At 44.2% G+C, this 25,908-nt stretch overlaps 1 long non-coding RNA gene across 2 annotated transcripts in view; it reads right to left on the reverse strand.

Annotated features, from left to right (window-relative positions):
• Positions 1 to 25,908, reverse strand: part of LOC137544054 (uncharacterized) — a 56,805-nt gene that overhangs the window by 18,183 nt on the left and 12,714 nt on the right. For both annotated transcript variants that reach the window (XR_011025710.1, XR_011025711.1), the window contains exon 3: positions 24,477 to 24,582. This is a non-coding gene — a long non-coding RNA (uncharacterized lncRNA). The remainder of the gene's footprint in view (positions 1 to 24,476; positions 24,583 to 25,908) is intronic.

Raw genomic sequence — 25,908 nt, forward strand, 5'->3', positions numbered from 1 at the left:
TTCTAAAGAGGGAAACCAGTATTAAAGAGGGAAACTAAAGAAAAAAAAAGAAAGAAATTGGCATCCTTCACTCTGCAGCAATGTAGAAATCTAAATATATCATTGTTCTGGAATTTCTGAAATTCTTTACCAGATGACCACAGGTAAGCAGTGTTTTGAGCGAGAGCACCACCTAGTGGCTGTATAGAGAATTCCAAGAGAAACTGCTGATAAAATTGTATCATATTTGTGCAGCAGCTGATTAGAGCAAAGCTTAAAGATAATAACTCAGGTGTTCTCTGTTGCAGATTATTTTACAGGGTGCCCCATTGTTTAAAAAAAATGCCTGTATGAAAAATATTTTAAAGACATATTGTAGCCGTGACTGTGTAAAGTTGAATGAAGAGTTTGTTGATACCAGCCATCTAACAGCTACCAATCACTACAAGAGGACCATGGGAAGTATAGTCATGTGTCCAACAGTTAATTACTACAGGATGCAAATTAAAGTGGGACCTACCGTTTGGTACATAAAAAAACATTTGAAAGCATTTCCTGTGTGTAGACAAATTGCTGTGGCAACAGGTTCACTTCAGCAGAGTGGGGGGGGGGGGGGAGTGAAGAGGCAAGACATTATAAAAATTAATACATTTGCCAGTAAGCAGGGATTAGAAGGGCAGTATAAACTTTTACTGCTCTCTGCATTGCAAATATGTTGACAGGGAATGCTTGCAAATGCTCTTTATGTACCTAAGGGTAGGTACCTAAATTTTTGTTTACGTAGTTTAATTAATCCTACTCTCTCTCAGTAGCCTTAGTGCCGGTTCAATGCAGCATGACTAGAATAAGTTGGATATCAAAAGCTATTACAATTGTCTACATGTTTAACTTTACTTTCTGCTTTTAGAGTTTTAAAGTAAACCAAATAAGAGGAGGACTAAGAATGTACATGACAAACTAAGCAGTCTTCAGAGTACCTATTTAATCTTCAGGATGAAAATATAATACTTTGGACCAGCAGTTGAGAATGATGGACATTTTTATAAGGGAGGATCGCTTTCAGGTCAGCGGTTGGGGGTGGGGGCTGCTGTACACACGCCTGATTATCGGCTGAGGGGTCTTTATCGTCCACCTCAGCCGACTTTTATCAAGCATGTGTACGAGGCTTAAGGACAATGCTATAAATGAGCACAGCAAAATTGACGTGAAGGCAGCAATTATTACCTTCTGCTTTGTGCAGACATTAGCACCAATTCAAAAGAGTGAAGACAGTTCTAAGTGCCTTTTTTACACTAAACTGTATAGTGTTGCCATGATTTTCAGCAAGTTTCCTAATACAAAGTTACAGTAGCGGCAGGCAGAAATTGATAGGTCCTATTAATGGCATTGACGTACAAAACGACTTGCACAGTGATTATATAGGTTATATAAATGTTTGTAGTAAAATGGAGTAACCCTAGAAGCTAAAATATACAAGCTAATATATATAGAAGCTAAAATAGATTTTGATTGACTGAACTGTAGCATGTAGATGGATTTTGCTGCTCTCAAGCTGAAACATTCTTTGTTGCTTCACCTAACGCATCCCCGAAATGGATTTGCTTTATAGTGTGCGCTTCGACCACAGCAGCTGCTTGGCACAGAACACGAGCCATTCTCATCTGATAAGGAGAGGTGCATCCTCCAGGTGTGCTCAGCCGCTTTGCCCATTGTGATAAGGAACGCATGTGAAAGGCAGGCTGTGGTAAGAATGTGGTAAGTGCACAGCATCATTGTATAACCAGAGACAGCACTGCCTGCTTTCATTACACTTCACTGTCATCACTTCAATGTTTTACAAGAGCCAGATGATTATCTGTTTAGATTTCCTGGTGCTTCCAGGTTACAACTGAAGTGTTTGTTATGCAATGCAAACCCATTTTGGATTTTGTTTATTTTCTTAATACATTTATTTGATGTTCTCTTATAAAGCTTTGATACTTTTTAAACAAGACTTTAACCTTTTAACATCCACTCCATGACAATTGGCATGGACGCGGTGGTAGCCCTAGGACCGAGTGCAGTCCAGGGGGCGTGTTTTGCAGAAGATCGCGCACGTCGATGCGCAAGCATCTCCACTTGAATGACTGAGCTCAGCTCAGTCATCAGTCTTCCAGCTGCGATTGCCGACAGGAAACTGTTAGACGGTATTTACAGTGTACAGCGCTGCAAACTACAGCAGCGCTGTACTGGGGACAGCCGTGCGACACTGCTGTCCCCCTGGGACCCACAGGAGTGATCAGCTGCCATAGGCTGATGCCTATGACAGCTGATGATGGTGATTGGCTGGCGGGCTGGGAAATTAAAAATAAAAAAAGATAAAATGTATTTAAAAAATAATCATAAATAAACAAATAAACATGCCACCGGGGATCAGACCCCAACAACAGAAAGCTCTGTTGGTGGCAGAAAGGAGGGGGGGGGGGGATCCAGGGGCGTAGCAATAGGGGGTGCAGAGGTAGCGACCGCATCGGGGGCCCTTGGGCCAGAGGGCCCTCAACTACAGTATTAGCTCACTATTGGTCCTGTGCTCATAATAATCACTTCTATAGATGCTTTGAATCTGGGTAATCATTAACAAGCTGTCCCCCATCCCCTTCTTGCACCATTGATACTGTAGTTGCCATTGGCAGGTTTTTGTGAGCCGTATCAATTATTATGTATAGAGTGTTTGGGGGGCCCCATTGTAAACTTTACATCGGGGCCCACAGCTCCTTAGCTACGCCACTGGGGGGATCACTTGTGTGCTGAGTTGTGCGGCCCTGCAGCGAGCCCTTAAAGCTGCAGTGGCCTAAATTGTGAAAAAAAGCCTGGTCACTAGAGGGGTAAAGCCTGTGGTCCTTAAGTGGTTAAGCTACTTTCACAGGGCTGCATCGTGTTACAATGTGCAGTCAACGTAATGCATAATGACACAAAGTGATATTTGCGTTTTGATGCGATCTAACAGAGACAATTGAAATGATGTTCAAAACTGTCAACAGTGCACATGTGCAACATCTTTCTCATTTACTGCCATTCATCAACATTGTGTGCATCAAAGAGTGTTATTCCCGTTAATTGTGTTGCCATTGAACTGCATTGAATTCGGTACCGTGTGCAATCCTAGCAACACACTGCAATTATGTGTTGGCCATAACTGACACAATTAGATTGTACTGCATTTGTGCAATATAAACAACTATATAAACATTTAAGAAAATAAGAGGTCTGAAGACTTCCTGAAGCACATAGGCTGATAGTAATACAACAGCGGTTTGTCTTCGCATGCTGTCACTTTGTACTCCTAAATGGAAATAAGGAGTCACACAATTCTGTCTCTCCCACGGACCTTTTAATCCCCTTACATGTGTGCCTTTATGCAAAAACAGGTTTGAGGTACTTTCATCCAGAGGCGTAGCTAGGGCTTTCAGCGCCCGGGGACAACGACTATTAATGTGCCCTGTAAGGAGGGACCTGTGGCGAAAAAAGGGGTGTGGCCATGCAACAGAATGTGGGCCAAATATACATGACCTTAGCAGTGGTGTAAAAGGTCTGCCAGGGATGTTTGAGCTCTGCCATAGTGTCCCCCCAAAATACATGTAATCTGACAGCATTTCACCAAAAATACATGTAATTTGCCAGCGGTTCCTCCAAAATAGACATAATCTGGCAGCAGTGGCTCCCCCCAACATACATATAATCTGGCAGCTGTTCCCCAAAATACACTTAATCTGGCAGCAACGGTTCCCCAAAAATACAGTTAATCTGGCAGCAGTTCCCCCAAAATAGGGGCCCCCAGTATAGGTAACCAGGTCTATAGGTGTCCCCAGTGGAAGTAACCAGGCATATTGGTGTCCCCAGAATAGGTAGCCAGGTGTATATCTGTCCCCAGTATAGGTAGCCAAGTGTATATGTGTGCCCACCCAGTATAGGTAGCCAGGTGTATATGTGTGCCCAGTATAGGTAGCCAGGTGTATATGTGTGCCCAGTATAGGTAGCCAGGTGTATATATGTCCCCAGTATAAGTAGCCAGGGGTATATGTGCCCAGTATATGTAGCCAGGTGTATACATGTCCCCAGTATAAGTAGCCAGGTGTATAAATGTCCCCTGTATAAGTAGCCAGGGGTATATGTCCCCAGTATAAGTAGCCAGGTGTATACATGTCCCCAGTATAAGTAGCCAGGTGTATATATGTCCCCTGTATAAGTAGCCAGGGGTATATGTCCCCAGTATAAGTAGGCAGGTGTATATATGTTCTCTGTATAAGTAGCCAGGGGTATATGTGCCCAGTATATGTAGTCAGGGGCATATATCCCCAGTATATGTAGGCAGTGGTATATGTGCCCAGTATAAGTAGACAGGGGTATATATGTCCCCTGTATAATTAGCCAGGGGTATATGTGCCCAGTATATGTAGCCAGGTGCCCCCCCTCCCCCCAGCGGGAGCGCAGAGAAGAGGGAGAGCTGTGGACACAGTGATGGGGAAGGGGGGGAAGTCTCCCCCCCCTTCCCTCACCTAAGGGCTCACCTTCTCTCTCGCTCCCCCTGCAGATATCAGCGGCAGGAGGGCGGGCGGTAGGACACTTACTCCATTCGCGTGGAGAAGACAGATCTGTGCTCCGCTAATCTGGTCTAGTGTAGACCAGATCAGCGGAGCACAGATCTGTCTTCTCCGTGTGAATGGAGTAAGTGTTCTGCCGCCCGCCCTCCTGCCGCTCATATCTGCAGGGGGAGTGAGAGAGAGGGTGAGCCCTAAGGTGAGGGAAGGGGGGGGGGGACTCCCCCCCCCCCCCCTTCCCCGCTGTGCCCACAGCTCTCCCTCTTCTCTGCGCTCCCGCTGGGGGGGATAAATAAATAATAATAACAAAAAAAACAAAGGTCACAGCAGGGTGCCCCTAGGGACCCAGCGCCCGGGGGCACGTGTCCTACCCCGCCCACCCTAAGCTACGCCCCTGCTTTCATCTCTGATTTGAGTATTTAGAAGTTACATGCTGGAACATTACCATTTATTATTGTGGTGATAAGGAAATTGTATGTTAAGTTTACAGCATTGAAAAGATAGGACGTGATGTTGTTTATCAGGTCCAGTATCTCAAATAACCCTCTCAGGAAAATGAAATTCTGATTATAGGGCATTGCTTAAAGGTAGCCATGCATCTAGTGATTCTGATTCAACTGACAAAGCGTTCAACTTTATTGGGCCATCAACTTCAGTGTGGTTGATATAAGGTGGATTGATTAGTGGCCCACACACTACAAGTGATATCCTATGCGGTTCATCTTCAATAGTCGATCTGACCGATGTTGTGCCTTCATGCTCTGAATGCAAAAAAAGGTCGATTTTGATTCCATTGAATGATATGTGCACAGTAGCAGATTCCTGTGAGATCAACCGTTGTCTTCTATCCTGTTCAATCGGCTACGTTAGTTGATCCGACATGATATCGGCCACTTTTTTAGCGATTGAGCATACTAGAATACAGTCAGTTCTCTCTCGATTGATAAAGTGATTGAATTGAATGGTCGATCATACAGCCAAATCACCCACATTAATGGACACCTGAGCCCAAAGCCGGATTTACCATACGGCACTGTAGGCACGTGCTTACAGGCACCTGCTGATGAAAAGGCCAAACTCCCCTACCCAAACACCTCCCTCCTTCCCTATGCAGAGTCCTGATGAGAGTGTATATGAGAGGTTACTCATCCTGCTCTCTGCATTCCACTGACCAGATCTCCCTTCAGTCAGGGGAACCTCTAGCTACTTAATACTGAGGTTCCACTAGCTACCTAATACTTGGGGGCACCTCTAGCTACTTAATATTGAGGGTACATCTGGCTACCTATTACTAAGGGACACCTGTAGCTACCTATGATAGACAAGGCAAGTAAGGGGAGTGCATATTGTTTTGGCACCGATCAGTTCGGCGCGGTGAGAGCCGAATGACGGCTCTCACCGATGCCGCTAAACTCCGAGGCGGCGTTAAAAACCATTCCCCCTCCGAGTTGTCGCAAGTTGTCATAGCTTATTGTTAAATAACGATAAGCGGCAAAAAAAAACCAGCGGCATCACTGTGCGCCATTTTTCATATGCGCCATTTTTGACTGGACCCCTTCATTGGTGCTAGGCTGTTACTGAACTTCTCTGTTAGTGCTTTAAATAGTGGCACTCGTTAGAGACTGTCAATCAGGTGCAAATAATTCTGTATTGATGAAGGGCTATGCAAATGTATGCAAATTTATGCTGCTTGAAAATGGACCAATCTAATTCCACCACAGTGGAATTTGATTGGTCTATTTTCAAGCAGCATAAATTTGTATACAAAACTTTCATAATCGTGCATCAATGGTCAATTATTTGCATCTCATTTACCATCCCTAGTAATCATTAACAAACGATTCCATTTACCTGTTTAAACCTCCCTGACACTGTGGTTGTCTGTGGCAGGTTTTGGTGCTTTATTTCATTTGCTGTGTACAGAGTCCTTTGGGAACCCAGACTCAGAGCCCTTTCACACTGGGCGGGGCAGTACTTTTACCGCACCCACCGCCGTGCAATGAAAGTCTACAAAGACATCCATACTTCCGCGGTAAGGCACAACCCGACAGAAGTGAATTTTTGCTGCATCCCCGACGCAGGTCCAAAACTACGTTACCGCGCATCTTCTGTGGTGAGCTGCGGCAATCTGTGTTGGCCCGAAAGTCATGCTAGTCTATGGCGACTTGGGGTAATATAAAAAAATGACCAACCCCTCGTCGCAGTGTGCATACACGGAAGCGTTTTTTTTTTTTTACAATACGCTTCCATGTACTTTCGCATACCCGAAGCAGAAAGTGAGGGCAAGTGCGCGTCATTTGCTGCTTGGCCCAATGCCGATGAAGAGCGCCACACCACATCGCTGCCGCCAGTTTACAATGTGAAACCGGCCTCAGGCTCATAGCTCTCTGAATATGTCAGTAATGGAGAGGAGCGTTTGGATGTAGTAGTATGAAGGACACTCAATAGTGCTGTGTGCAGCATTTCTGTTGCTGCTAAAAGGAAAGTTCTTGTAAAAAAATACTTTAAGCAATACTAATACTCCTATATGTAGAGGGAGAGCTCTGGATCCTATAGGGCCTTCCTGGTCCTCTCTCCATGCCCTCATTCCACCGCTGTTCCTCTATTGAAGTTAGTCGACCAACTGGTGGAATACACCTTTGGAAGTCCTCGTAAAGGCTGCAGAAGTACTCCCATCCCCAAGTACTTCAGAAGACAAGCGGGTCCATATTGCGCTCGTGCGACTGGGGGCTCATGCATGTGCAGTACAGATGCGCCATCTTTGGAAGCACTCGGAGACGCGATTGCTTCTGAAGCCTTCCGAGGAGTCCTGAAGGAGCAGAATTTCAATGGAGGAAAGCAATGGACCAATGACACGAAGTGAGCATCGGGGTGGCTTTATGGGATCTTTACATAGGTAAGTATATAACTCAGCGTCACTTCAGTATTGCTTTAGTATTTCTTTTATTTTTGGGGGGTCTCAGATCACTCCAGGGCATCAAAATCAGTCATACACAATAATTGTATTTTGATCAGGCAGTAATGTCAGATCTGCACTTAAAGGACACCTGAAGTGAGAAGCAGAGCTGTAACAAGGTCTTCCAGCAACAAGGCTGTGACACCAAAGTGCGCCACTCCATCCCCCCCCCCCCCCCCCCCAGCTGTCACACATTGGTTGCTGTTAGGCTAAAAGGCCCCCCAGGGCCCCCAACCCCCGAACACCTTACTCTCTAGTTATGTGGCTTGCAGTCACTGCCATGTATCCCCTTTTCTCATTTCTCTCTGCTTCAAATGCAATAGGGTAATGATAGCTGAGTAAATTGTGCGCCCCTTCCTACACTGCGCCCTGAGGCTGGGGCCTCTGTCGCCTCTGCCTTGGCCTGGCCCTGGTGAGAGTTACATAGTTACGATACATAGTTATTTGGGTTGAAAAAAGACATACGTCCATAGAGTTCAACCAGAGGGATATGGAGGCTGCCATATTTATTTCCTTTCAAGCAATACTAGTTGCCCAGCTATCCTGCTGATCCTATGCCTGTAATACTTTTAGTCATAGACCGTGAACAAGCATGATCAGGGGTTTTTGACATTTTTGTCAAATCTGACAAGATTAGCTGCATGCTTGTTTCTGGAGACACTACTGCAGCCAAATAGATCAGCAGAAATCCAGGCAACTGGTACTGTTTAAAAGTAAATAAATATGGCAGCCTCCATAAACTTCTCGCTTCAGGTTCCCTTTAAGGCTGTTTGTAATATTTAAACTGTGGCCAGTATGTATGAGATGACTGCGTTCTGTTACATAAGGAAGGAGGGCACTCCTTCCTTATGTAACATATTTTTAAACAAGCTGGTTGTACTTTAAAAGATGAATGGATATTATGTACAATAGAGACAGGTAGGAATATCTCTACATTACTACATGCAGCAGCAATGACCTAAATATCCTTCATGGGCTATCCATATGGGAAGCACATTGTTCTGGTGGTCTGATGTCTAGATAGAATTGCTGACTTTGCATTGAATTTATGCACTGCTGTTCGCTTTTTTTTTTTCTTTTTAAGTTTCTTTAATGAACTCAGCCGACCTAATCGTCAACTGGAGGCATATATATAAGGACCTGTCTGTCTGTTCAGTGATTGTTCTTAACCACCCTGGCGTTCTATTAAGATCGCCAGGGTGGGGCGGCGCAGCAGTATTTTTTTTTTAAACCATGTAGCTAGCCTAGCGCTAGCTACATGATTCCCCCCTCCCGGCGGCGTCTTACTCACCTTTCCGATCGCTTCCGGCGCATTAGCCCATCCGAAAATCCTGTTTTGAACGGGATTTCCTGGAGGGCTTCCCCGTCGTCATGGGAACCATAGTGATGACGTCACCGACGTCATCGACGTGGTGATGTCATCGGGAGTCCCAATCCACCCCGCAGCGCTGCCTGGCACTGATTGGCCAGGCTGCGCAGGGGTCTCGGGAGGGGGTGGGCCTTACGCGATGGGTAGCGGCGCATCGGCGGCGAGCAGCGGCAATCGGCCCCCACACGTAGCTAGCTGCGTGTTTTTTTTTTTTTAAAAAAAATTAAATCGGCCCAGCAGGGCCTGAGCGGCGCCATCTAGCGGTCATGGACGAGCTGAGCTCATCCATACCGCTAAGATGGTTAAAGGACACATCCAAGGAGGTTAAAAAAAAAATTTAAGCAGTGAATGCAGCTGGCCACTAGTATATTTACATTGAACTTGCACAGCAGGAAACATGGCAGTGCTTTCAAACAAAACTTATAGACCCCAACAATTGGACTACATCACACACCTAGCACTCACTACAGGCAAAAGGGGGGTAAACTTATCCCTGAATGATTTATCTGCATTGATGTGTAGAGCCCCACTGGACTGCATTACACACCTAGCACTCACTACTAGAGATGGCCTGAACGGTTCGCCCGCGAATGGTTCCAGGCAAACTTTAGATGGTTCGCGTTTGCCGGCGGAGGCGAACTTTTGCAGAAGTTCAATTCACCCCATAATGCTCCACTGAGCAGAACTTTGACCCTCTACATCACAGTCAGCAGGCACATTGTCACCAATCAGACTGCACTCACTCTTGGAGCCCCACCCCCCTTATAAAAGGCAAGGTTCTCCTGTCGTTTTACTCACTCGTTTGCCTACAGTAATTAGTTAAGGGACAGCTGCTGACAGACTCTGCTAGGGAGAGTTTAGTTAGGCTCTTGTAGCCTTGTTCCTAGCTGATTGATATTCCTTATATTACCCTCTCTCTCCCTCCTCCTGGAGGGAGGAGGGTCTCGTCTTCCAGGGAATTGTAGTTTTTCAAAAGCCTGCTTACATACCGTGGCTGGGAATAGAACCCAGGTCTGAGTGTGTGGTAGGTAACTCACTTAACCACTATACCACCACCAACACTACATGCTCAAGCCAGCCTAGCATGTACCATTATGATCAATCCAGGAGAAAAATTAGCTTGCTTAAGGATTTGTAGCATGTCAAAAGCCAACTGGCTGGATGGTATAATGGTTAAGGGCTCTGCCTCTGACACAGGAGACCTGGGTTCGAATCTTGGCTCTGCCTGTTCAGTAAGCCAGCACTTATTCAGTAGGAGACCTTTGGCAAGTCTCCCTAACACTGCTACTGCCTATAGAGCGCGCCCTAGTGGCTGCTGCTCTGGTGCTTTGAGTCCACCAGGAGAAAAGCGCAATATAAATGTTATTTGTCTTGTCTTATGCAAGCTAATTTTTCTCTTGGATTGATCATAATGGTACATGCTAGGCTGGCTTGAGCATGTAGTGTTGGTGGTGGTATAGTGGTTAAGTGAGTTACCTACCACATACTCAGACCTGGGTTCTATTCCCAGCCAATGTAAGTTGGCTTTTGACATGCTACAAATCCTTAAGCAAGCTAATTTTTCTCTTGGATTGATCATAATGGTACATGCTAGGCTGGCTTCAGCATGTAGTGTTGGTGGTGGTATAGTGGTTAAGTGAGTTACCTACCACATACTCAGACCTGTGTTCTATTCCCAGCCAATGTGAGTTGGCTTTTGACATGCTACAAATCCTTAAGCAAGCTAATTTCTCTCTTGGATTGATCATAATGGTACATGCTAGGCTGGCTTCAGCATGTAGTGTTCAGGGCCGGGCCGAGGCATAGGCTGGAGAGGCTCCAGCCTCAGGGCGCAGTGTGGGAGGGGGCGCTCAAATCATTCAGCTGTCATTCCTAATTGTGTATGAAGCAGAAAGAAATAAGAAAAGGGGATACATAGCAGTGACTGCAAGCCAGATAACTAGAGATTAAGGTGTTGGGAAGATTGTGGGCCCTGTGGCCCTCTTAGTCTAATAGCAATCAGTGTGTGACGGCTGGGGAGGCAGGGATGGAGGGGCGCACTTTGCTGTCTCAGCCTTGGGTGCTGGAGGACCTTGTCCCGGCTCTGGTAGTGTTGGTGGTGGTATAGTGGTGAAGTGAGCTACCTACCATGCACTCAGACCTGGGTTCAATTCCTAGCCAAGGTATGTAAACTGGCTTTTGAAATACTACAATTCCCTGGTAGACAAGACCATCCTCACTCTTGGAAGAGGGAAAGAGGGAGGGAGGAAAGATTCCTGGTGTCATAAAGCAGTGTAGACCTGCAACTGAACATTCAATGAAATTTCTGACCTTAAAACACTGCTTTGTATTAAATCCAGATTTTTTTCTGCGACTTTTGATGTGTATTTCACTCAACCATGTCTTCATCCAGGTATTACACCCCTTGAAACATCTTTTCTATCATTTTTGCAGTCAGCAGAAATTGTTCAAAATTTTTAAGTTCGCCTCCCCATTGAGAACCTTCCGCAAAAGATCGCGAACCGAAAATCGGAGGTTCGCGACATCTCTACTCACTACAGGCAAAGGGGGGGGGGGGTGTAATTCTGCAGCGATGCGCCTACCAGCAGTAAAGATGTCACCACCTGTGATACATTTAAAAATGTAAATCGGGGAGAGGAAAGATTTTACAGTGGGCAAACAGTGACTAAATAATTAATAAAATAGTTTTATTAAAAATAAACAATTTTATTCAGTAAATTTTCTCTATAACTTATTTACCTTGTTCAGTTAACAATAGCAGTAATGTTTTAGGATCCTTTAAAGTGGATCTGAACTCTTGCACAGGACACAAGAAAAACATAACTGAAATGCACCCTGTATGTATTTAAAGAGTTTAGCCTGTGTAGTCCCCCCTCATTTGTGTCTAATCACAAGTTATAATTTGATCTCCCCCTGTGTCACATGACTGCCTATGGCAGATAAGCAGATAAGCTCATTTGAAAGCACAGACTGTAAACAATATGTCTGCTTCCATGAAAGCAGGAAGTAGAAATTGTACAGATTTATTCTAGGATTTGTATCAGCTGTAACAAAATAAATGTTTTTTTTGTTTAAAGGTTATTATGCTGTTGTGTATATTTTAGAGCAGAGAGAAGTTCTGAGTTCAGGTCCACTTTAAAGTCCATAGGTGGAGTTACCATAGAGGAGCCCAAACTTTTTATCCTCCTATCATGGCTGCCCGGTATTCCGAGTGGACAAGGGATTCCCCAGCCCTCTCATTATCACTCTGAATCAAACAAAAAAATATATATTTGTTCTGTATTCCCCTTAGCTGAGGGGCCATTTACATCACTTACACATAAGCCGAGCCGTCAGGGGCCGTGATATTTTAACAACATTCAGGCAGGGAGCATTGATTGGCTGTGGCTCTACATATTCCTATTGTTGATTATAGAATGTGAGAGGTACATAATCCCCTGTCTCCATTTAGAATAATAAATCTTGCCTGGAAGTAAGGTTCTGTATGCCATATGTTTTGAGTTTCAAAGAGGGCAGCTCATTTCTTGTGAAAATAGCTCTCAATGTCCCCTTAATGGTTCTCTTGTGCTTGAGATGTAAAATCCATTCATGTAGTTTGCAGGCCCAGTTATGCAAGAGTGTGGTGACAGAACTCCCAGCTGATTACAGCTGGACAGCAGTGTGGGTGTGATAAAATAAAAACACGTGTGAGCCACAAAAACACTACACAACATTGCACAGGGATTTCCTTTCTGAGAATTATACTGGATTGTAATAGCAGAGGACTCCACTGCACATAGTTTGGGGCAGGAATTGACTTGACGGTTAGAATCAATCATTACCACTGTTTATTTGGAGAGGGGAGCCTGGTATAGTTCATGAGTTGGTGCTCACAAGCTGCTGCTTAGTGTAACCCTTGTATAGAATGTGTTCTATGAAAATTAACACGTCTGTTTGAATCAAAATATGGAGTCCTTCTTGCTATAATACCAGGCCTTGGGGCCAGATTTATGGGAAGGCACGTAAAGGCCTGGGCCTTGGGCAGAAAAAAACAAGGGGCGGTGGGATTCAGAAGAGCAAAAGAGTCATGCTGTCAAAAGAAATTATCTCTCCTGGTCCACAGTTGCCCCCACTGTGGTGTGCTGCTGCGGCAGCCTGTGGGCAGCTACAGACAGGCTGATTTCCTTACCTGATCCAGTGACCCAGATTTGCTCCAGCAAGTGGTGGGCAGCTTCTCTGCTTGGGCCAGAAATGTTCAAGAGGTTCTCGCTTCAAAGTCAATTTGAACATGCAAGTGCGAGTACAGAGAGGGTGCAGGGACGGCCAATGCATGGAGGTCCGACCAGTTCTGAACAGGGCATACAGAAGGAGCAAGACAGAGCGGAGGCAGGGTGCAATAATGGGCATGGAGAAGTCCGCAGAGCTCATAGATCATGGAGGTCAGTACATTTAAACACTTTTTCCCCTTTCCGTTTTATAAAAATCTTGAAAATTTGACTTGTGTTGGGCACTTATGGCCTGGATCTGAAAAACACTGCAGTGTAGTTACTAAAAAAAATATTATAGGTTGTAGGTGATAGAGCTCTACTATAAAGTAGAGGCTGATCAGATGAGGAAATATTAGTATTAATAGCTACACAATTAAATAGGGCTGAATGTTTTACTCTGCCTGTAGCCCAGCTTAAAAGCAAAATTAAAGAGACAATTTTAGGAGCATGCATGCAATGAAAACCACATCAGTCTCAGTTTAGAATGCGTAAGGAGAAGGGATTGTCAAACACATGTTAGTGCAGGCTTTCCCTAAAGAACATATGTGTGACATGCGGCAGCCAGCTACAGTGGCTTGCAAAAGTATTCGGCCCTCTTTAAGTTTTCCACATTTTGTCACATTACTGCCACAAACATGAATCAATTTTATTGGAATTCCATGTGAAAGAACAATACAAAGTGGTGTACACGTGAGCTGAGAAGTGGAATGAAAATCATACATGATTCCAAACATTTTTTACAAATAAATAACCGCAAAGTTGGATGTGCGTAATTATTCAGTCCCTGTCCCTGCTAAAGAGAAGCACCCCCCAAGCATGATGCTGCCACCACCATATTTGACAGTGGGGATGGTCTTGTCAGAGTGTTGTGCAGTGTTAGTTTTCCACAACACATAGCATTTTGCATTTTGGCCAAAAAGTTTCGTTTTGGTCTCATCTGACCAGAGCACCTTCTTCCACATGGTTGCTGTGTCCCCCACATGGCTTGTGCCAAACTGCAAATGCGACTTCTTATGCTTTTCTGTTAAAAATGGCTTTATTCTTGCCACTGTTCCATAAAGGCCAATTTTGTGCAGTGCACGACTAATAGTTGTTCTATGGACAGATTCCCCCACCTGAGCTGTAGATCTCTGCAGTTCGTCCAGGGTCACCATGGGCCTTTTGACTGCATTTCTGATCAGCTCTCTCCTTGTTCGGCCTGTGAGTTTAGGTGGACAGCCTTGTCTTGGTAAATTTACAGTTGTGCCATACTCCTTCCATTTCTGAATGATCGCTTGAACAGTGCTCCGTGGGATGTTCAAGGCGTTGGAAATCTTTTTGTAGCCTAAGCCTGCTTTAAATTTCTCAATAACTTTATCCCTGACCTGACTGCTGCTGCCCCACACAGATACACATCGCTGATAGCGAGTGTTTTAGAGGAGCCAGACTCCCGAATTCCTATGTAGAATTTTTTGCAGCAACAAACAGATCTTTGCCTCAGAGCAAATATTGCCTTGACAAAGGGGCCCTACGCGGCTCCAAAACGTTGGCCATATTTTTACATGAAACTAATAAAGATTGATTTTGGATGTGCCAGCTTTCCTCCTTGTTGAATACTGCATAGAGGGCGTCATCCCTCTTTTTAGCTGTTGCACTCCCCTTAAAGACTTTGGGTTTGATCCATTAGTGAGTGCGAGACAATACTTCCAATGTGATGTTTATCCCTGACCTGTCTGGTGTGTTCTTTGGACTTCATGGTGTTGTTGCTCCCAATATTCTCTTAGACAACCTCTGAGGTCGTCACAGAGCAGCTGTATTTGTACTGACATTAGATTACACACAGGTGCACTCTATTTAGTCATCAGCACTCATCAGGCAATGTCTATGGGCAACTGACTGCACTCAGACCAAAGGGGGCTGAATAATTACGCACACACCACTTTGCAGTTATTGATTTTTTAAAAATGTTTGGAATCATGTATGATTTTCGTTCTACTTCTCACGTGCACACTACTTTGTATTGGTCTATTACGTGCAATTCCAATAAAATTGATTCATGGTTGTGGCAGTAATGTGACAAAATGCGGAAAACTTCAAGGGGGCTGAATACTTTTGCAAGCCACTGTATGTGCACTGCTGTACTAACAATTATTATTATTTAGTATTTATATAACACTGACATCATCTGTAGTGCTGTATAAAGTATATAGTCTTGTCACTTAACTGTCCATCAGAGAGGCTCACAATCTAATCTCTACCATAGCTAGGAGTCTGTCAAAGTTTAGGGCAAATTTGATGTTTAATGTAGTTTATGTATCATAGTCTACGGCCAATTTTAGGAAGAAGCCAATTAATTTATCTCTGTTTTTGGGATGTGGGAGGCAGAGGCGGGACAAGGTCCTCCAGCACCCAAGGCTGAGACACCAAAGTGCGCCCCTCTATCCCTGGCACCCCAGCCATCACACACTGATTGCTATTAGACTAAGAGGCGCCACAGGGCCCACAACCTCTCCAACACCTTAATATCTAGTTATCTGGCTTGCAGTCACTGCTATGTATCCCCTTTTCTTATTTCTTTCTGCTTCAAACACAATTAGGAATGACAGCTGAATGAATTCTGCGCCCCCTCCTACACTGCGCCCTGAGGCTGGAGCCTCTCCAGCCTATGCCTCGGCCCGGCCCTGGTGGGAGGACACCAGAGTGCCCAGAGGAAACCCACACAGACAGGGAGAACATACAACCTCCGTGCAGATAGTGCCATGGCTGGGATGCAAACCCGGGACCCAGCACTGCAAGGCGAGAGTGTTAACCACTACGGCGCCCTGCTGCCCATATACTATAAAACAAGTCTTGGGAGTTGGGTGGGAAACCTTTTGAAGGCAAATTTGCAAGAGCAGCATTAGTATGTTTTGTTTTATCTTAAGCATTCCTGCTCATCTTTTTATTGAATTTATTCCCTTTCTTTTATTGTTGAAAATAGATAACATCAAAGCATAAAGCTTGAATGGTGAGAAATGTCTCTATAGCTGGATTGAATTATAAAGCCCAAGTGTACTTAGAGTAATTTTTAACAATAAAAAACATCTGATTATTGTGACCTTCCCACCCAAGGCGAACATTAATGCCGAGACGGACAGCCACTTCCTGTTTTCTCCAAACGTTACCATCTATTTTGGATACCGTGGAAACTATTCGAGAGAAAGATCCGGTCGCTTTTGTTTTATTCATAAACCAAACGGACTTGTTTGTCTGGCTGAGAAGAAACTTAAATATACCAAGAAAACTATAAAAGAAAAACATGTGAGACATGCAGCATGTGGCTTATTTGTGTTGCTATGATGAAGAAACATGGAGACAATTTTATCCTGCGGCTTGACATTTGTCACCGAGAGCTGCCTCTCTTCACCTGGGAATTTGAAGAAGGCCTCTGACAGGAAAGAGGTGAAACTGAAGTAAAAATGACTTGTTTCATGTCTCCCACTGATAGGCCACATGCCTAGGTTCCCCATGTTGCCTGAAAGCCTGGAAGCAATTGTATGCTTGGAACTGAATCAAGCCAGAAGTTCATCATAAACACACTCTGTACCAGGCCCCAGAATACATTTGGGTGTCTAAAAGAGAAAGGTTGGAACTGCAACACATTTCAGGTCAGTGACATCATCTTCACAGGAAGGTGTCAAGTCTGTGCAAGAAATGAGCTATAAAGACAAAGATCAACAACTCTAGTTGGGCAATTTGAAACTGGCTTTTGACCAGTGTTGCATTTATACACACACACACGCACACGCACACGCAAACGCACACACACACACACACACACACCTTGAAGATTCGCTCCATTAATTCATGGCCTATGTGGCTTTTAATGAAATCCAGCTAACTTAAAGTGGACCTGAGCTCTTGTACAGGGCAGAAGAAAAATGTAGAGAAATACACCCTGTACGTAATTATAGAGTATACAGGGAGTGCAGAATTATTAGGCAAGTTGTATTTTTGAGGAATAATTTTCTTATTGAACAACCATGTTCTCAATGAACCCAAAAAACTCATTAATATCAAAGCTGAATATTTTTGAAAGTCGTTTTTAGTTTGTTTTTAATTTTAGCTATTTTAGGGGGATATCTGTGTGTGCAGGTGACTATTACTGTGCATAATTATTAGGCAACTTAACAAAAAACAAAAATATACCCATTACAATTATTTATTTTTACCAGTGAAACCAATATAGCATCTTAACATTCACAAATATACATTTCTGACATTCAAAAACAAAACAAAAACAAATCAGTGACCAATATAGCCACCTTTCTTTGCAAGGACACTCAAAAGCCTGCCAGCCATGGATTATGTCAGTGTTTTGATCTGTTCACCATCAACATTGCGTGCAGCAGCAACCACAGCCTCCCAGACACTGTTCAGAGAGGTGTACTGTTTTCCCTCAATTCAATTCAATTCACTTTATTGTCATTGTGTAACACAACGAAATTACTTTTCATGACAACCCCACGGTGCATATAGGGAACATAGTGATAGTAACAAGGAAGAGAAGAAATTATACAAGTATGCCAGGTATTACAGATGTTTAAACAATTTGCACACAGTGTTAATTATTTCAGAGTGGATTCAGAGTTCATCAAGTTTATGGCGGATGGGAAAAAGCTGTCTTTCAGTCTGTTTGTGTGTGTGTGCGGATTGATCTAAAACGTTTACCTGATGGAAGGAGCTCAAACAAGGCATTTCCAGGGTGAGTGTTGTCCTTGATAATGTTTTTGGCCCTTCTCACGCTGCGAGTATTATACAAAAGTTCCAGTGATGGTAGTTCAGTGCCAGTAACGGCTTCTGCTGTTTTAACAACTCGCTGCAGGGCTTCTCTAGTAGCCTTTGTGCAGCTGTTGTACCAGGCCGTCATGCAATTGGTCAGAACGCTTTCTATAGTGCATCTGTAGAAATTAACCACCAGCTTCTGTGGGAGGTTAGCGCTCCTTAGTTTTCTCAGAAAGTAGAGGCGTTGTTGTGCTTTGCCAGTTAGAGCTAAAGCATTGTATAATAATGGATAATAGAGGCGCCAAATCAGGATAAAATGGGTTAAAAACCGTTTAAAAAGAGGGGGTGGGTGGAACCGCTCCCCTTCGTAAATGACCAGGCCAAATTTAGCCGTAAATATTGTAAAAGATATTTATTTTACAAAGCAATATGTCTCCAAATAAAGTGCAACGCGTTTCACGGGCAAAACTCCCGCTTCATCAGGCAATAAACAAAGGAGAACACAAGTGTGGGTCAGCATAGAGCCAGAGCGCCTCTGTAGCTACCTACAGAGACATATTGCTATTTGGAGACATATTGCTTTGTAAAATAAATATCTTTTACAATATTTACGGCTAAATTTGGCCTGGTCATTTACGAAGGGGAGCGGTTCCACCCACCCCCTCTTTTTAAACGGTTTTTAACCCATTTTATCCTGATTTGGCGCCTCTATTATCCATTATTATACATATCTTGTCCACCCTTGGTGGAGGGGTGTTTCCCCCATTTTTTCCTGTCTATAGAGAGCGACTTTTTAACCTGAGTGGGGTCAGGTAATAATTCTCCCCACCTGTCTTCACAGTGGTCGCCTGCGTGGTGACCCACACTTGTGAGTATATACTCAGTCAAATACATTTGCCATATTTTTGAACATACTACACTAGATTCGGCTCTCGGTTCTTTTTTCCTGTTTTCCTAGAGCTAAAGCATTGTCAGCCCAGGACAGGTTCACTGCGATGGTGACTCCCAAACATTTGAAGCTGGAAACTCTCTCCGCAGCCTCTGCATTGATCATTAGCGGTAGGTGAGTGGTCTTTTTGGTGGTCCTAAAGTCCAGAATAATTTCTTTGATCTTCTTTGTATTTAATAACAGGTTGTTAATGTCGCACCATGCAGTCAGGTTCCTAACTTCTTCTCTGTATGCAGCTTCCTCATTGTCTGATATAAGCCCAATGACAGTCGTATCATCTGCAAACTTAACAATTACGTTTGAGGTATGGATAGGCTGGCAGTCATGGGTGAAAAGTGCATAGAGGAGAGGGCTTAATACACAGCCCTGTGGCATGCCAGTGCTCAAGGTAAGGGTGGTGGATGTCTGTATTCCTAGTCTGACAGTTTGAGGGTGATTAGTAAGGAAGTCCAATAACCAAGTACATATGGAGGGAGCAAGACCTAGTGCATGGAGTTTGTTGGTCAGCTGGCTAGGTACAATGGTGTTAAATGCTGAGCTGTAGTCAACAAAGAGCATCCTAACATAGGAGTTGGGCTTTTCCAGGTGTGAGAGGGCAGCATGGAGAGCTACACAGATGGCATCCTCAGTCGATCTATTTGTTCGGTAAGCAAACTGGTGTTGATCTAGATTTTCTGGGATGGAGGCCTTGATGTGTGTGGCTACCAGTCGTTCAAAGCACTTGGCGATGACAGGGGTTAGAGCAACTGGTCGATAATCATTAAGACAGGTTATCCTAGGATTTTTGGGGACTGGCACAATGGTTGTAGATTTAAGGCATGATGGGACTACACCCAAGAACAGAGAGAGGTTGAATATTTGTGTAAAAACTTTTGCTAGTTGACCAGCACAGGCCTGGAGCACACGTCCTTGCACACCATCAGGACCTGCAGCTTTCCTGGTGTTGATATTTGTGAGTGCTTGCTGCACTTCATGTATGTGAAGGATTAAAGGCTGTGAGTTTGTAGTGGGCCCAAAGTTGACTGGAGGCCGATTGTTGTCTTTTTCAAATCTAGCAAAGAAGTTGTTAAATTCCTCTGCTAGGCTGGGGATGTTATTGTCCAGTGTATGTTGAGTGCTATTCTTCTTTTTGTAATCTGTGAATAGTTGAATGCTTTGCCACATCCTCTTTGGGTTTGAGTCATTTTCAAAGTTTTCCTCAATCCTTTGTTTGTATTTAAGTTTTGCATTTTGTATGCCTTTTTTCAGACTTGCTCTGGCTGAAGAATATGCTTCTTTGTCCTGTATTTTAAAAGCTTTGTTTCTATTCTTTAGAAGTTCCTTGAGTTCTTTTGTTATCCATGGTTTATGATTTGGGTAAACCGTAATTCTTTTGTTGACAGCGATGGTGTCCACACAGAAATTAACATATGACAATACAGAGGAAGTACTCGTCTCCAGGTCTGTTTCATGAAAGAAAATATCCCAATCTGTATTTTCAAAGCAATCTTGGAGCTGAGAGATGGCAGTCTCAGGCCAGACTTTAACAGACTTGCAAATTGGTTTAGCAGTGTTGATAATGGCTTTGTATGCGGGAATAAGAAACAAAGATAGATGGTCAGACTGTCCCAGTGGGGGGCGTGGGGTGATCTTATAGGCACTTTTTATGTTTGTATAGACATGATCCTAGGTGTTTTCTCCTCTGGTTTTACAGTCCACATGCTGATAAAATCTGGGAAATCTCACATTTTATGATGGACCGCAGGTTCTCAATGGGGTTTAGATCAGGTGAACAAGGAGGCCATGCCATTAGTTTTCTTCTTTTATACCCTTTCTTGCCAGCCATGCTGTGGAGTACTTGGACGCGTGTGATGGAGCATTGTCCTGCATGAAAATCAAGTTTTTTCTTGAAGGATGCAGACTTCTTCCTGTACCACTGCTTGAAGAAGGTGTCTTCCAGAAACTGGCAGTAGGACTGGGAGTTGAGCTTGACTCCATCCTCAACCCGAAAAGGCCCCACAAGCTCATCTTTGATACCAGCCCAAACCAGTACTCCACCTCCACCTTGCTGGCGTCTGAGTCGGACTGGAGCTCTCTGCCCTTTACCAATCCAGCCACGGGCCCATCCATCTGGCCCATCAAGACTCACTCTCATTTCATCAGTCCATAAAACCTTAGAAAAATCAGTCTTGAGATATTTCTTGGCCCAGTCTTGACGTTTCAGCTTGTGTGTCTTGTTCAGTGGTGGTCGTCTTTCAGCCTTTCTTACCTTGGCCATGTCTCTGAGTATTGCACACCTTGTGCTTTTGGGCGCTCCAGTGATGTTGCAGCTCTGAAATATGGCCAAACTGGTGGCAAGTGGCATCTTGGCAGCTGCACACTTGACTTTTCTCAGTTCATGGGCAGTTATTTTGCGCCTTTGTTTTTCCACACGCTTCTTGCGACCCTGTTGACTATTTTGAATGAAACGCTTGATTGTTCGATGATCACGCTTCAGAAGCTTTGCAATTTTAAGAGTGCTGCATCCCTCTGCAAGATGTCTCACTATTTTTGACTTTTCTGAGCCTGTCAAGTCCTTCTTTTGACCCATTTTGCCAAAGGAAAGGAAGTTGCATAATAATTATGCACACCTGATATAGGGTGTTGATGTCATTAGACCACACCCCTTCTCATTACAGAGATGCACATCACCTAATATGCTTAATTGGTAGAAGGCTTTCAAGCCTATACAACTTGGAGTAAGACAACATGCATAAAGAGGATGATGTGGTCAAAATACTAATTTGCCTAATAATTCTGCACTCCCTGTAGCTTGTCTAATTCCCCCTCATCTCTGACTAATCACAGGTGTCATTTGATCTCTCAGCTGTGTCAGCTGGCTGCCTTAGCAGAGCAGCTAATTTGTAAACACAGTGGGCCCTTATGCAATTCACTTTTTCACCCAAGTTTTCTCCTAGGAGATAATTTTCCTTTTTAACCCATTCGCGTTCCGTCATTTTCACTTGAGAAATGTTCACCTCCCATTCATTAGCCTATAACTTTATCACTACTTATCACAATGAACTGATCTATATCTTGTTTTTTCCGCCACCAATTAGGCTTTCTTTGGGGGGTACATTTTGCTAAGAGCCACTTTACTGTAAATGCATTTTAACAGGAAGAATAAGAAAAAAATGGAAAAAATTGATTATTTCTCAGTTTTCAGCCATTATAGTTTTAAAATAATACATGCCTCCATAATTAAAACTCACGTATTGTATTTGCCCATATGTCCCGGTTATTACACCATTAAAAATATGTCCCTATCACAATGTATGGTGACAATATTTTATTTGGAAATAAAGGTGCATTTTTTCCGTTTTGCATCTAGCACTATTTACAAGTTTAAAATAAAAAAAAATATAGAAATATTTCATCTTTACATTGATATTTAAAAAGTTTAGACCCTTAGGTAAATATTTACGTTTTTTTTTATTGTAATGTTTTTTGTTTTTTTTATATTAAACATTTTATTTGGGTAGTTTTGGGAGGGTGGGAGGTAAACAATAGGTTTATAATGTAAATGTGTGTTGATTTTCATTTTTTTTTTACTTTTAGTTGTAGTATTACTTTTTGACCACAAGATGGCGGCCATGAGTTTGTTTACATGACGTCACTCTAAGCGTAACACACGCTTAGGGCGACACATGGGGGAGGTAACAGCCAGAAAAGGCGCAGCTTCCGAGAGAAGCTGTCGCTTTTTCAGCGTGGGAGAGGAATCAGTGATCGGGCACCATAGCCCGATTCACTGATTGCCTGGCTAACGAACCGTGGGCCGGGAGCACGCGTGCCCGCGCGCGATCGGCCTCGGGAGCGCGCGGCAGCGTGCATGGTTCCTGGACGTAGTTTATACGTCCAGGAACCAAAATAGGTTTGTGAGAAAACGCGGAAAAGCCGCCATGGGTACTCAGAGCAAGGCGGCTGATTCCGCATCCAACACGGCAGGTTGTGCGCGTGGGCCTGCATCTACTAGCATGACGAAACGTGGAGAAACCGCCGCATGTCCTGAGAACAAGACGGCGGATTCCGCGTCCGATGCGGCGGTTTGCACTCATAGGCCTACATCTGGCAGTATGGCTGAACGCGGAGGAACCGCCGCATGCTCTGATAGCGGTGCGGCTGGTTCCGCGTCCAGCACAGCGGATGTTTTACAGCACAGGTCTGGTGTGGCTGGGACTGATAGTCCACACAGGTTCAGAAGGACGCGCGCGTTGAGAGGCAGAGCTTTTATGACAGCCAGAAGGGAGTCAGCTGACCAAGCCGGTCAGCTGACAATTCCACCACTTCCCATTGGTCCAGCACTTAGGGGAGGCACTGGAGAGCGCCTTGCTATATATACTGGGTGCTGGTCATTCTCTGGTTGTCTGCCGTTGCGATCACTACGTGGTAGCACTCAGACCTTTTGTCAGATTCTGTGTGATTCTTTAGACCAGTTCCTGGGTGTTGATGATCAAGGACCTCACACCCCAGATTAGGAATTCTGTATATCATTTGTGTTATTCTCTAGACCAGTTCCAGGGTGTTGATGACTACGGAGCTCACACCCAAGACTAGAAATTAGCTTTATCATCCTGTTATAACTTCAGACTAGCTCCAGGGTGTTGATGATCAAGGAGCTCACACCGTTAGACTAGACTATTGTTGATTATTTGTTATGACCTTCAGCTTTCCTGACTTCTCTTCTGATCTCTGATTTTGTACTTCACTATATCTGATACTCCGTTGCCAAACCCTGCTTGCCTTAGGATTCCGTATCAGTCTCTTTCCTCTGTATCTGTTCTGTCTGTCTGTTACCGACCTGGCTTGTCCGACCTCGAGAACTATCTCCTCTGTTTAGAGATAGTTCACAGATCTGTCAGTGACACTCCACCATTGGTGTCACTTACACTCTGGTCCTTCCCACTCTCAGCCTGACTCCTCCCCTTGGGGAGCCTCAGGCCATTGGAAGGAGCCTGTTCTTTGGGCAGTATCTTACTGCCTTGCACCCTCTATACGGGGAGCTCTCCTCAAAGTATTACTGTTGCACCAAACACTCATATTACTCAGGTGTCCAGAGGTTAGAGATATATCTGATTATCGGTGATACTGCAGATCATCAATAATCAGGTATATATCTGTATTGTCGGTGATACTTCAGATCACCGGTAATCAGATCCTCTCTGTGTTACACCGATCGTTACAGAACAGCAGACCAAAAATGCAAATGGACGCTCTCACCGGCCGTCTGGGCACACTTACCACTTCGGTGGATAACATCAACCAAGTGCTGGGTAGTCACCGGGCGTTAATTAACGCATTGTCCGGGTCTATACAAACCCTCCAGACGGCTGTGGATGAAGTGCGATCTCCTCCTAGCACAGACATACGTAGTGTTGCTCCACCACGAATATATGCTTTGAATAGCAAGCCTGTTGTGTGCCGCCTCTTCACTGTATGTAAGTTTCAATTTCCCCAGGGGGGTGACCTGGGTGAGGCGCAGCACCGGCAAAATCAGGAATATTCTTCCTGAAGTTGTTCCAGGACTGTGATCTACTTCCCTGCATGTTGTATGTTCACCCACCATGGCTTCTGGAACCAGTGGAGCAGATGAGAATAACACCAACACTACCACAGAAAACATCAAGCAACAAGCATGTACCTTTGCCTATGACGACCAGGACATCCAAAGGATCCTAAGTGAGGTACCTGAGATGAGTGTGGAGACTGGAGGTAACGTCAAACAGGCTAAGGAAGTGCTGTATGACCTAAAAAGAAAAGAGTTAAGATATAATCTACACCGCATGTTTTTGGCTGACTATGTTAAAAACAGAAGAATACCAAGAGGATATCGAATTGGACTGAGGTCCACTTTGTTGAATGACGACCCGATTTTCATACAAAGATTCTTTGAAATATTGAACAAAAGCAGCATTGATGTGATGGCGCTGACCATTGAAAGATTATCTGTGCATTTGAATAAACTTAAGGTGGATATATCTACTGCAACTAATGATCTAGAGAGTTGTGCCAATGATTGTGAATACATTGATATAATGGAGGAACTTGATAACAACATAGAGGACGAAAAGATTGCCATCTCGGATAAGAAGAAGAAAAAGATATTAAGAGATGTTGAAGATTATACCTTAGATCGGGTCTACTCATGGAAGCAAGATAGACGCCAAAGGAGAAACCGTTATCAACGTCCCGCCGGAGTAGAGGATGAACTGGTTGACCAGAGTTACGCCACATCCGGCAGGGGTATGCGACCCGGAAGCACAAGGGACGAGTACCCACTGAGGCGCCGCTTTCCGCAGCGGCAGAATAGTGGAGAGAGACCGGGCAGAGGACGCGGAGGAAGCCGTGGACAGCGCGAACACCGTGGGCGGCGTGGCCGCGGTGGCGCAAGAGACTTAGCCTATAGATACACGGCATCCTCAGACTCAATGACGGACGACTCAGGCAATGAGCATACAAGACCTACGCAAGTAAACCAATCAATCCGGGACATTGCGGGCACCAGCACTGATCACAATGTGGCACTACCACCGAGAGAGGGTTATAACACGCGCAACCGGCCGAAGGTGAGCAATGTGATAAACATTTCGAACTATGTGTTATCCCCAGCTGAGTTATCAGTATTGGAAAAAGGATTAGGTTTTGTCCCTGTGTACAGTGATCAGTTATTTGAATGGGAAGTTGCTTTCTATAAATTTATTCGCACACTGAAATTGAAAGTACACTTTAAAGACCAGCCCCGCAGTAGTGAGCACAAGCATGTTAATGTTGCAAGGTACCTGAATAGATCAGATTGGACTCCTGATGTGTGTTGCCCAGCAATAGATGCATTTGAAAAAGCAGTGAAAAATGAGGTGAAAGCAAAGTGGGACAATAAAAAAGTACGTAGTAATCTCACGGTAACAGAAAAGCAGGCACTTAGTGCACTTCGTGACAATTACAGCATCATTATATTAAAGGCAGACAAGGGGGGCGCAACAGTTGTGCAAGACAAGGACAGCTATGTACAAGAAGGATTGAGACAAGTGGGTAACATCGAGCACTATGAGCGGTGCGAGAGTGATCCAACTAAC

This window comes from Hyperolius riggenbachi, chromosome 2, assembly GCF_040937935.1.
Source record: "Hyperolius riggenbachi isolate aHypRig1 chromosome 2, aHypRig1.pri, whole genome shotgun sequence".
NCBI classification, from domain to species: Eukaryota; Metazoa; Chordata; class Amphibia; order Anura; family Hyperoliidae; genus Hyperolius; species Hyperolius riggenbachi.